This window comes from Pinus tabuliformis, chromosome 6 (assembly GCF_031772625.1).
Source record: "Pinus tabuliformis cultivar Carrire ecotype Pingquan chromosome 6, CPIR1, whole genome shotgun sequence".
Taxonomy (NCBI): domain Eukaryota; kingdom Viridiplantae; phylum Streptophyta; class Pinopsida; order Pinales; family Pinaceae; genus Pinus; species Pinus tabuliformis.
This window is the reverse complement of record NC_142292.1, coordinates 529,180,903-529,192,967: the sequence shown is the minus strand read 5'-3', so window position 1 is coordinate 529,192,967 and position 12,065 is coordinate 529,180,903. Positions and strand designations below refer to the sequence as shown.

Here is a 12,065-nt window from a genome sequence, read left to right as displayed (position 1 = left end):
ATAGTTCATCCGCTTGCTCATTTTGTGCCCGCTTTATATGTGTGATAGGGAATAGTGTAGGCTTCCATAGAGAAGTAATCCTACCTAGCCATCCAGAAAGGCTGCCATTTTTTATAGTTTGATTTCCCTTCACGTGTTCTATGATTATTTTGAGTCTCCATAGATATTGATGGGGCCGATGTCCATGAATATGCAGAAAAGAAGCAGACCATGTAGAGCCATGGCCTCAACTTTGTTATTGGTTCCATTGCCACCATTCCAAAACATGAAGTATTGAAGCTCATTTGATATACCAATATAAACGCCACATGCGCATTTGCCTTCTTTTGCTGCTCCATCAAAGTGTGCCCATGGGAAGAATAGTTGTTGCGAACCTAAGGCTGTATTTTGATGCTTCATCTGTTGAGGAATGTTTGGGAGAATCAAAAAATAGAAGGGGATAACCTTATCAAAAATATGCCCAAATTCCTCCTTGATGTTTTGAAAAATCCTTTTATTTCTCCACTTCCATATGAACCATATGACTATTAGCAGAATGGGATGCCACACTATTTTCTGAGAATCCCACCATTCATATGCTTCTGCTATGGAGGGGTGAGAAATATTAGGAAAACCAAAATAAGAGACCATTCGCTTCCATAAGCTCCGAGTTAGTGGACATTTTAAGAAAATGTGCATGTTATCTTTTGTATTGGATAGGCAAATTATGCATATGGCTGGTCCATGCCAGCTCCTTTTCTGTAAATTTGCCCATGTGAGATTTTTGTTATGATAAACTAACCATGAAAATAGTATTATTTTTAGAGGATAGCCAGCCTTCCCCAAAGAATATGGAAATAGTTTCTGAGAGTTTTCTCTTCGATGTTCAATCAAGGAGAGATATATATCTCTCACTAACACATTGGATCGACCTTTCTTTACCTACCAAACAATGCTATCTCTGTCCTCTGTTTTGTAAATCCCAACATTTTTCATAGTCCAAATAATCTTGTTCCATTGGGCAGCCATTGTTCCCTCCAGGCCCAACTCTCTATTCGATTTCCATTGAGGAATAGCATCCTTCCATTCTTTTATTACTTGTGCCCAGTAGAAGAGACCTTTTTGGTGAAGGAGCGAAGTTTTGGATCAATAGGGGAATCCATCTCTACCCCCATGATTGCATCAAATCCGATAAGAATGTTGTTTCCTGTATGTAATTTCCATATTATATTCCTGTAGAAGAAAGGGAGGACCTTTTGAAAACTTCTCCAAATCGTCGATCCTTGAGAGGGCCACATAAATCTATTCCTGTACCAATAATAAACATCTTCATTCCCAAGATATTTCATTCTGATAACTTGACTCCATAAACTTTCCCCAAAAACTGCTCTCCATAATGATTTGCATAATAGTGCCAAGCCAAATAGACAAAGATTCAGTAAGCTCCAACCCCCCATTTTTTTTGGGAGGGAGATTTTTTCCAGTTTTGTAAGATGGAATTTCTTCTTATCCTTGCATCCTCCCCAGATAAAGGTTGCCATTAAAATATTTAATTTTTTAATGGTAGTTGAAGGAATTTAAAATAGATGTGACCAATAAACAGAAATCTGTGCAAGAACCAACTGTGAGAGTATCATTCTGCCAGCTAAAGATAAACATTTAAATTCCCACCCTGATATTCTCTTGTAAAATTTGTTAATGATCCATGACCAATCAGAAATGTTGTAGCCCGTGGGCTTAAGATGGTATCCCAGATATTTAATACCCTCTTTGATGGAAACTGCATGAATGTTATATAGCTGGGATATATATTCCATCTCGTCCATATTAACCTTGCCGAAATGAAATGAGGATTTCCCTTCGTTGATAAATAATCCTGTGGCCATTTGAAATGATTTTAATATCTCATGTATAATGTGCCAAGATTGTCTACAAATCATAGCAAACAGTAAGACATCGTCCACGAAGAGGTTGTGTGTAAAAGAGTTGCCTCTGGATATGTAAAGAGGGCCAATATTTCCTGCAACAACCGCTCTTTTCAGATGTAGACTAAGGGTATCCATGACCAGAATGAATAAGAGGGGAGATAGGGAGCATCCCTGACGAAGTCCTCTTTCAGCTGAGAAGAAGGATGTGGGATATCCATTTATGAGAATGGCAAAGTTGACCCCTTCCACACAGGCCATGATCCATTTAGTGCGTAGGTCGTTTAGCGCAATTTTTATAAGAAAACATCTCAGATAGCTCTAGTCTAAGTAGTCATAGGCTTTTTTTAAATCAATTTTAAGGATGGCAGCTCCAATTTTTTTAGTTTTCATTGAATGTAAAGCTTTTTGAGCGATAGCCACTGCTTCTAAAATGTTTCTACCACTTAGAAACCCATGTTGTTCTTTTAAGATATGGATTGCTAGGTTGTCATGGATTCTCTCAGCTATGATTTTTGATATGATTTTATAGATGGCATTGCATAAAGATATCGGCCTGAAGTCTGCGAAAGTATGGGAATCCTTTCTTTTTGGAATCAATGCTATATAGGTGGATGAAATGATATGATGTACTTTCCCTTGAATTTTGGTTTCTTCCACCATGCCCAAGATATCGCTTTTCATCATATCAAAGAACTGGATGAATATGTCTATGGTCCAGCCGTCAGGGCCAAGGAATTTGTCTCTTTTAAAGGATTTCATTACAGTAAGCAGTTCTTCCTCCGTTACAGTAGCATATAGTCTTGCATTATCCTCATCATCAAACATATTTGAGAAAGGTTCTATGCCCCATAAAATATCTTCTATACTCCTGTTAGCATCCCTCTTATATGCCTTTTTAAAGTGTTTGAGAGCTTCTTTAGATATATCTTCTTGTGAGTGTAAATAGTCCTCTTCATTTTTTATTTTCCATATAGTATTTGAAACTCGTCTTTTGCTTGTGAAACGGTGAAAGAACTTAGCGTTTTTATCTCCCTCCTTTAGCCAAGTGGCTCGACTTTTAAGCTGCCATGAGATTTATTCAATTTTTAATAATTTCTATTTCATTTTTCTAAGCTCCCAAATCCGTGCTCGAGTGTTCCATGGAATGGAATGTGTAGACATCCCCTCGGCTAATTCTTTTAGTTCATCATCAATATTCTTCAATTCTAAACAGTTTGTGTGTTTTTTCTGAATCTGCCATTCTTTAACTTTGGATCGAAGATTCCTCATTTTATTAATCAAGTTCTCTGATGGAGAAGCTTCCGTAGAAGGACTATTAGCCCTCCAAACATCACGGACCATACTGATAAATGATTCATCTTCAAGCCAATACCTGTTGAACTTGAAAGGGTAACTTTTCCGTGGATTTTGATCCATCCATTGTAAAGAAATCGGCCGATGGTCTGAAATGAACACAGGGAGTGTATGGGAGCTCGGAATGCCATATTTCTCTAGCAGATTTTCATGCATGATGAATCTATCCAGCCTTTTAGCTATATAGGCTTCCCCGGACCTTCCATTGTCCCACGTGGGGGACAAAGATTTTGGACAAATGTCTACCAAGTTATATTGTAGCATTGCTTCCCTGATTTTTTCCCCAATAGAATCAGTCTTTTTCCCCTTCCCCCAAACTTCATCTGGTCCCAATGTGCAATTTAGATCTCCTGCGATGAGGAGCGTTTCAATCTCCAAAATACCAGAGGAAAAAAACAAGTTCCAATAGGAAGCTCTGTCTTTGTAGGGAGCATATACATTAAGTATGTGGAAACAATCAGCACATCCTCTATATTTAGCAACAATTAGGATTCCCCCAAGGCAACAGAAAGTTCTTGCAGAGATCCACCTCGGATCCCATAGCACTGCTAATCCACCTGAGAGACCATTCGCCTCCGTTGCCACCATATACCAGGATGGAAGCATACGCCTGAAGAAAGTGATAGTATCATGTTTGTCATGCATGGTTTCTTGAAGAAGAATCAACCTGTATGGGGAAGAGAAAAATAAATCTTTTAGAGCTAAAAACTTGGGGTCAACTCCAAGACCCCTTATGTCAATAGAAATTATATTCATCATTGGGAACTCTTCTTGGGTAAATCTGCTCTAAGAGGCCCAGATTTAGAATAATTAGAGATGGGGATGTTAATGAGGGAGGATTCTTGAAAATTCAAACTTCGTGTGCCACTTCGACCCCTAAAGTGTCTACTGCCCTTATTTTTTTTGTGGCGCACAATGATGTTCTTCGCTAAATAAGAACTGATGACAAGAGAAGAAGGATTTCGGCGTTTATGGATAGTCAAAGGGAGTAGATGAAGAGAATCCCTCTGTAGAAGCATGTCAATATCCCTGCCAATGGAGTTGGAAGGAGAATGGAGAGGTGAGGCTGGGGGGAAGTGATGGACATGGGGATTTTTCCTTTTGAGGCAGATCTATTCGACGAGCATTGAAAGGAGGTAGAAGGGTAAACTTTGATAAGAGATCAATCATATTTGGTAGGCGATGATGAAGACGAGGGTATAATGAGGATGGAGTCCTTCTTTAGGGATGGGCAGAATTCTTTGGGCACCGACGAGGGTGAAACAACAGGAATATCGAGAGAAGGTTCGGGGGGAAGAGGCAGGGGCGAAAAGACAGTGCCACATACAATGTTTAGATTTCCCATGGAATTCGATCTAGTAAAAGGTATGGAGGAATATTTAAAGATCCTGGGCGATAGGAAAGGTCGATGAATCCGCCCCCCCGAAATTTTCGGTGAATATTGACCATTCAGATAACAGGACGGAGAGAGGATTCGAGTAGCAGGTGAAGCATAATTGAAATTGAAATATTCTCCATCATCCTTATTTGGAGACATAGCCGTGGCTTGGTAGCTATGTTTCATCTTATATACTTTTTTCCAAGCCTTTCCTTGCGGCATTCGAGGGAATTTGTCTTTTAAATGTCCCGTTTTATGACACAGGGAACACCTAAAGGCACACCCTAGTAGTCCAACCTTTGACTGGTAGATAAATTACCCCAGATTAGATCAATGTGGTCGGGAAAACCACCTCTATAGTCTTTCTCAATCAATATCCACGCAACCCTTTTGTCTTTAGCACCTAGACATCTGGGGTCGACGTAAACAAATTTTCTGATAGCATTTCCAATGAAGGAAAGAGATTCCTTCGTCCACAATTCTATAGGCAGAGCAGGTAATTTGACCCAAATGAAATTGTTTTGAGGGGTGTTTCTGAGGGGGTCAAAACCTATATACCATTTGTGAAGTGCCAAGAAACTCCGCCCATGCACCCACGGGAGGCCCCAAATGATATTAAGGTCTTTAACTTTCAAAAAATGGAAGTTGTACCAGTCTTGCATTAGGCGGACAATGGTGGGTGTATAACCAATGATAGGGCTCCATTGGGCACCAAGCCATTTTCTAATCTGATCATCGTCCATGTCTGGAAAGTGCCATTTTCTAACTAGGGCCTGGGATTGCAAGCTAGAAATACGGTCCACCAGTTTGACACCATCCAAGCATATAGTGGGGGGGAGGGGAGTTATTTTAGCAGGACGGTGATTATTTTTGCGATGGTGAGCAGAGAGAGAGTCTGTGTTCTGATCAGAATCAAGGTGGGATGGTAGAAGGTGCTCTGCCAACTTGGAGTGCCATTCGAATGTTTTAACAGTACCATGATAATTAGCCTCAGCTTCCATAGCCACTTTTACCAAATCCGACATGTCAGATTCCACGTGAAGAATGTCCATCTCAGAGAAGGAAATGGATGGATGTCAGCACCCAGGATGAAAGGATAACGAAAGACACGAGTCAAAACAGGGTAAATAAATACATTCCAGAAAGATAGCCACCTCGGGATATCAACTGATGTCCGTAAATTTGGAAAATCTATGTAGAACACTGGAAGTACAAGACATATGCCGAGGATACTGTATTGTTAAAGCCTAGAGATCTCCAGGTATTAATAGAAAGAGGAAACTATTTATAAACAAGGACTAAAAATAGTCAAAAAAGGTCAAGTGCTGCAGCCGAGGAAGTCCTTATGCACAGAGGGGTAGGCAGAATAGGAAATGGCGGCCTACGGAGGATGGAAATTTGAAATGTCAATTAAAGAAATCCACGTCTATGCGTCGAAAAATGATTGGAGCCAAAATTCCTGGCGCCGGAAAAACCAGCAGGGTTCAAAACAGGGAAAAATACAAGTTATGATGAAGCATCCAGGCAGACAATACAGCAACAGACGAATTCGAAAATACACCACCATTGGCAAATCTTGAACCGAATATCAGAGCAAGGCCTATATACAATGAAGTATTTTCTGATGTTTTTCAAAGACGACCATAATCTTTCAGAAGAAATGTACTAGGACATGGATGAGGATAGCAAAGAAAAACTTTCTCTTGTAACTATAATTAAGATTTAGACTCACTATGATTGCCCAGTAACATGAAAAACTTCAAAGGAATACAGTAGTATACTAAAACAACATTATATTGCTTCTTATATTTCTTGCACTACCAAAATAACTTAGAATTCTAAATTCCTTATATATTCCTGTAAAAATCATTACAGCCTGGTTTTTATCATATTAAACATCCACTTTCATTTCATGCCTATAAGGGGAATTGAAGAACTGACCTTCTACCGAAGCAAGAGCCGAGGGGAAGCACCGCAATGGAGTTAAGCACACCAGAGGTAGTAAGTTGTAATGGATGCGAGTACAAAATGGCTCTGGGACCAGGGAAAAAAGACTAAAAATGAACAGAGCTCTGTGGGAGTTCACTGGATTTCAAAGTAGATAGGAGAAAACAAAGTCCCCGCGCAAGAGTGCGCGGAGACGAAAGAAAACGATCTGAAAATGACAGAGATGACAATATTGTGGATAGTTGCCACTTGTGAGGTTATCAGGAGGACAAGTGAAGCTTCATGCGGGGAGTCTCTTACAGTTGAGATGCCAGGTATAGTTGTGGTGAGAGAATGTGGGACTAGACATGCATGCGGGAAGAAAGCCACAGGTAGAGATGTGGCGAGAGAATATGGAACTAGACATGCACGCGGGAAGAAAGCCACAGATACCACCTGTAATGTGAATATAAGTCCTCCCCACACACCTTCAGATGGTCTATTGGTCCGCCATGAAACAAGATGATTGGTTGAATCGCAGCGCTCCTCCGCTCAGACTCTGCTCGCCCACCTGCTTATAGCTTAGCATAACTTAGACATGCAAATTTCAAAGTCATTGCTAGAATTAGGTAATCCAACCCAATACGAACAAAGCTATATTATTCTATTATTTGATTACTCGTATTACAAAATAATGTGTGAAAATATGTGAATAAAAACAATGTTTAAATGTAGCATTAGTGATTCATCTTATCATTTATTCTAATCAAATTCCGCAACTTTAAACATGCAAACCTAACCATGAGTCAATGGTTGAGGTTGTTATTTCCTTGTTAACTTGATGGAATCTATAATCAGGTCAATGATATTTATGATGAGGTCAATGATAGCCCATTTAGATATGTAAATTTCAAAGTCATTGCTGAAATTAGGTAATCCAACCCAGTACCAACAAAGCTATATTATTCTATTATCACGTATGACTTTGAATGCTTTAAAGTTTGGAAGTTATATTACCATGTTGGTTACTCATATTACAAAATAATGTGTTAAAATATTTGAATCAAAAGAAATGTTTAAATGTAGCATTAATGATTCATCTTATCATTTATTCTAATCAAATTCGGCCACTTTAAACATGCAAACCTAACCATATTCCAAGTTCTAGCAATTAAGGTAGTAACAAAGTCAATGGTTGAATTTGTTATTTCCCTGTTAAATTAATGGAATTTCTAATCAGATTAATGATATTTATAATCACGTCAATGATAGCTCATTCAGAAATGCAAATTTCAAAGTCATTGCTAGAATTAGGTAATCCAACTAAGTACTAACAAAGCTATGTTATTCTATTACCACATATTACTTTGAATGCTTTAAACTTTGGAATTTATAGTACCATATTGATTACTCATATTACAAAATAATGTGTGAAAATATGTGAATCAAAAGAAATGTGTAGCATGATCTATAATAAAATTTTAGAAAAGGCACATAGTAGTGAAGGCTTTTGTCTATGAATTTTAATAAAGTTCAAAGGATTATGAGTATGAATTTTAGTAAAATTTAATTTAGATTTTTATAAAGTTTAGTGAGTATAATTATTTTTAAAATTTGATGTATATTTGGAATTTATTGTTGCATTTAGTATTTGATTAGTTCAAATGATAGCACTTGGGAGAGTGCAAGAAATTTTCTTTTATTTAAGAAATAATAGACTAAGTAATGTCTCAGCAAATGTGGTTGTTTATTAGAAGATAAAAAGTCAAATATTTTAAGGTGCAAATCTTTTCTCAAATTTTATACTTGTAAAAAATAGTTGAGTTCTAAAGGAGGTTATCAATCTTAACCCTAAATTCAGGCTTATGTGATCCATAATGAATTAGGAAAAGTTTTTGGCTAAAAATTCTACCGAAAAGGGCAGTTTTTGGGCTAAAAGCCCATGTTTGAGTTAAATTTTATAATAAAATTGTAAAGGCTCTCCATTTTGTGGTCCCTGAGCGTGAAGGTATAAAATTCTACCGAAAAGCTTCTTAATCTTAACCCTGATAAATCTAAAATAAATGAATCAATATTATTAATTTAATAATGCTAGAAAAGTTAGGCTTTAACAAGGATGATAATAACACCAATTATAAGAGGAATGTGACATGGGGAAATATTACTTTTTTTCTAAATGGGAAAAAGTCTTTATTACCAATCAGGTAAGAAATATTAACCTTTAATGAAGATAATATTAAATTTAACCATGAGAGAAATGTGGATTTTGGAAAAAATCTTTGAAATAACATGCAATGACATCACTATGTAGAAATAAAATTTAAATATTTATAATAATGTGGTGTAGACTTATAACTAGTAGAATTCTACTTCAAGTAAATATTTTTGGATTTTTGATGGTTATCGTTTATTTTTTTATTAAAGAAAAACCAATTGTTATTAATAGTTAAGAGCATGTGTTTTCTCTTATTAAAGAAAGATTAATATAACTTAAGTGAGCCTAATAGTTAAAAATATGTGTTTCCTCCTAAAAGATCACATATTTATTGCAAGACTATATTTAGAAACCAAAACCAAATATATTATACCTCTGGTGCCTAAGTGTTTTATGTAGCCTATCAATCTATGATTTGAGGGGAACACATAGTCGATTAGGTAGATATTAGACTTTGGTTATAGCTAAATTATTCCATTCAGATGTATAATAGGTCAGTGAGGCCTGTTTCTGAGCTCCAATATTTCCTTTTGGGACTAGAGGTAAAGAATGTAGGTTCTTTGCTTTCAAATGTGACTGGTTCTCTTTCTCATGGCTAATTAATGGTATCCTTGATTTCCTGTGCTTTGTTGATAGCTCTAATGCCTTTGTTTTTACAACCCCTTGTAAATAGAAAGGTTTCCATTCATAGCCTGTGATAGAAAGAAGAGGCCCTGGGTGTCTGGTATAGAGCCCATAGATAGTTGCCTTCTATGTAAACCTCCAGTTTCCAAAGCCCTATTATGTGTTTTGGGGACTCTATTCGGTGTTCTCCTGAATCTCCCATTGCTCACTACCTGAAAAATCATTGCCATTAATAATTCCATGGTGAAGGAAAATTATATCAGATAAAATTTTGATAATTACCTGCATTTGATCTCCCAAATTGATGACAAAGGCGTTAGCTATGGGTTCTACAGAAACCCATTTTCCATTTTTGAGTACTTGCAAGCCATTAACATCGCCTTGCATTAGAACAGTGATGCCACTTCCGTCTGAATGGCCTGTTATACCCATGGTAAGATCTGGGTTTGGGCATGGAGGATAGCAATTGACAGTCATAGATTGGCTGTGTTTTCCAAAAATACTATTCAAGTAATCATAGTCCAGCTCTAGAGCTTCAGAAATGGAAGCCAACAGTCTTAGAACTAGTGCTCTCACTTCTGTGGCATATTTACTTGCAATTTCTCTATAACAAAGACAGGCAAATTAATTTTTTTGTTTTTGTTGAGCTAACCCCTTATCTGTTATTTCAAGGTTTTTATGTAAATTTGTAAATGATTACCTGTAAGCTGCAGGATTTTCAGGCCAAGAGTCTATCACTTCTTCTAGAGGATGACATGGATGCTCCAGATAATCTCTCCAATTAAGGACTTTTTCTTTGCTAATATTGGAGCTTGGTGAAAGCTGAACACTCTGCGTTGGGTCCTCTGAGTAGAGGCATGCTCGGTCTTCTAGAGGAATTTCGAAGAATTCCTTGGCGATTCCCATCATGCTTTTCATGACCATCTCTGGCACGCCATGGTTCACAATCTGGTACAACAATATATCAGAAAACTATACACAAACCAAAATACGATGAAGTATTATGCATCTCTGAAAGCTTACATACCTGGAAAAAACCATCTTCCTCACAGGCACTTCGGATTTCTTCGACTACGGTGCTTCTTTTTTGTCCATCCAGGTCTTTGAGGTCTACCACTGGAATGTTTTCAGAGTAACAACACACCTCAGACATCTGTGGGCATTCATTGGGAGGAAGGATATATTTATCCTGCACTTCACTTTTGTATTCAAATACCCATGCAGTTTATACTTACAATATCAAACAGTGCTAAGGAGCTAAAAGATGCTCACTTGCTAAAGAAGTATTTTTTTCTATGATGCATGATTCTGCTAAATAAGTGTTTTGCTAACATACATGATTCCAAAATTATTACATTTCTTTTTGGTGTTGGGGGTTGCGTCTCCATAAGAGTTGTACGAATCAGTGAGGCCTGTTTCTGAGCTCCAGTCTTTCCTTTTGGGACTAGAGGCAAAGAATGTAGGTTCTTTGCTTTCAAATGTGACTGGTTCTCTTTCTCATGGCTAATTAATGGTATCCTTGATTTCTTGTGCTTTGTTGATAGCTCTAATGCCTTTGTTTTTACAAGCCCCTTGTAAATAGAAAGGTTACCATTCATAGCCTGCGATAGAAAGAAGAGGCCCTGGGTGTCTGGTATAGAGCCCATAGATAGTTGCCTTCTATGTAAACCCGGACTCCATGGATTGGAGGAAGGTTGCTGCAAACTTTAGCTTCAACAAAAGATCGAAAGTGATCAATGTTGATTCAGTTGAAGCAATCAGTAATTCATCGTGCTTATTACCAAATGTTATTTTCGGTTGCTTGGCTAATGAGCTAAATAATGCATTAGTAGAAAAGTGCAACAAATGGGCAACCTTTGGACGGTAAAGAACAAGAAATATACCATGCGGCTTTTATAGGGGGAAGCCATGAAGGTGATGGATTTGACTAAGGTACTATTTAGTAAGTGATCTTAAAATTACACCATCTCATTTATTTATTTTTTCAAATGTGTTACTTATTTTATTTTTTTATTTTTTTTTAAATAGAAGGTTAAATAAAAATTATATTTAAAAAAATAAATTAGATATAAAATAGGTTTTTAATTTAAATATTTTTATTATAGATTATTTTATTTTATTTTAGATTTATTAATTAATTGGAGATATAAAAAAAAAATTGAATAATTTTTATTTTTATTTTTTCTAGTTATATACTATATGTTAATTCATTAAATTTACATATGGCTTAAGGAGCCTTCAATAGACAATGAGTGAGTGCACTGTTAAGTTAAGGCATTGTGTTAAAAAAAATTAGATATGATATTCTATTATTTTGTAATACACCCACGTAAAATTGTTTTTATGGTTTTTATATAAAACGTGTAGCCAAAAAATCAAAGTGGTCAATATTTTTTTTCTTTTATTACTTATTTTTCTATACACCACAAAAATTAAAAAAAAAATTATTAACCATATATATATACGTGTTATGATAGTTAAAAAAATGTAATTATTTTTATACCATTAAATCTTATTGTTGCTGAACTCATGTATATATAACTATTTACTGAATTTGTTTTCTAAATACTCTACTTGCTTGTATTTGTTACTTTTTCTATTTCTTGTATTTATGACTATTACTTGCATTTTTCATTATACCCACTGATATGAAGGCATGACG

At 36.4% G+C, this 12,065-nt stretch overlaps 1 pseudogene; it reads right to left on the bottom strand.

Moving 5' to 3' along the window:
* Positions 1 to 9,577: 9,577 nt before the first annotated feature.
* Positions 9,578 to 10,556, bottom strand: LOC149259620 (protein DMR6-LIKE OXYGENASE 1 pseudogene; annotated as a pseudogene).
* Between the last annotated feature and the right edge of the window lie 1,509 nt (positions 10,557 to 12,065).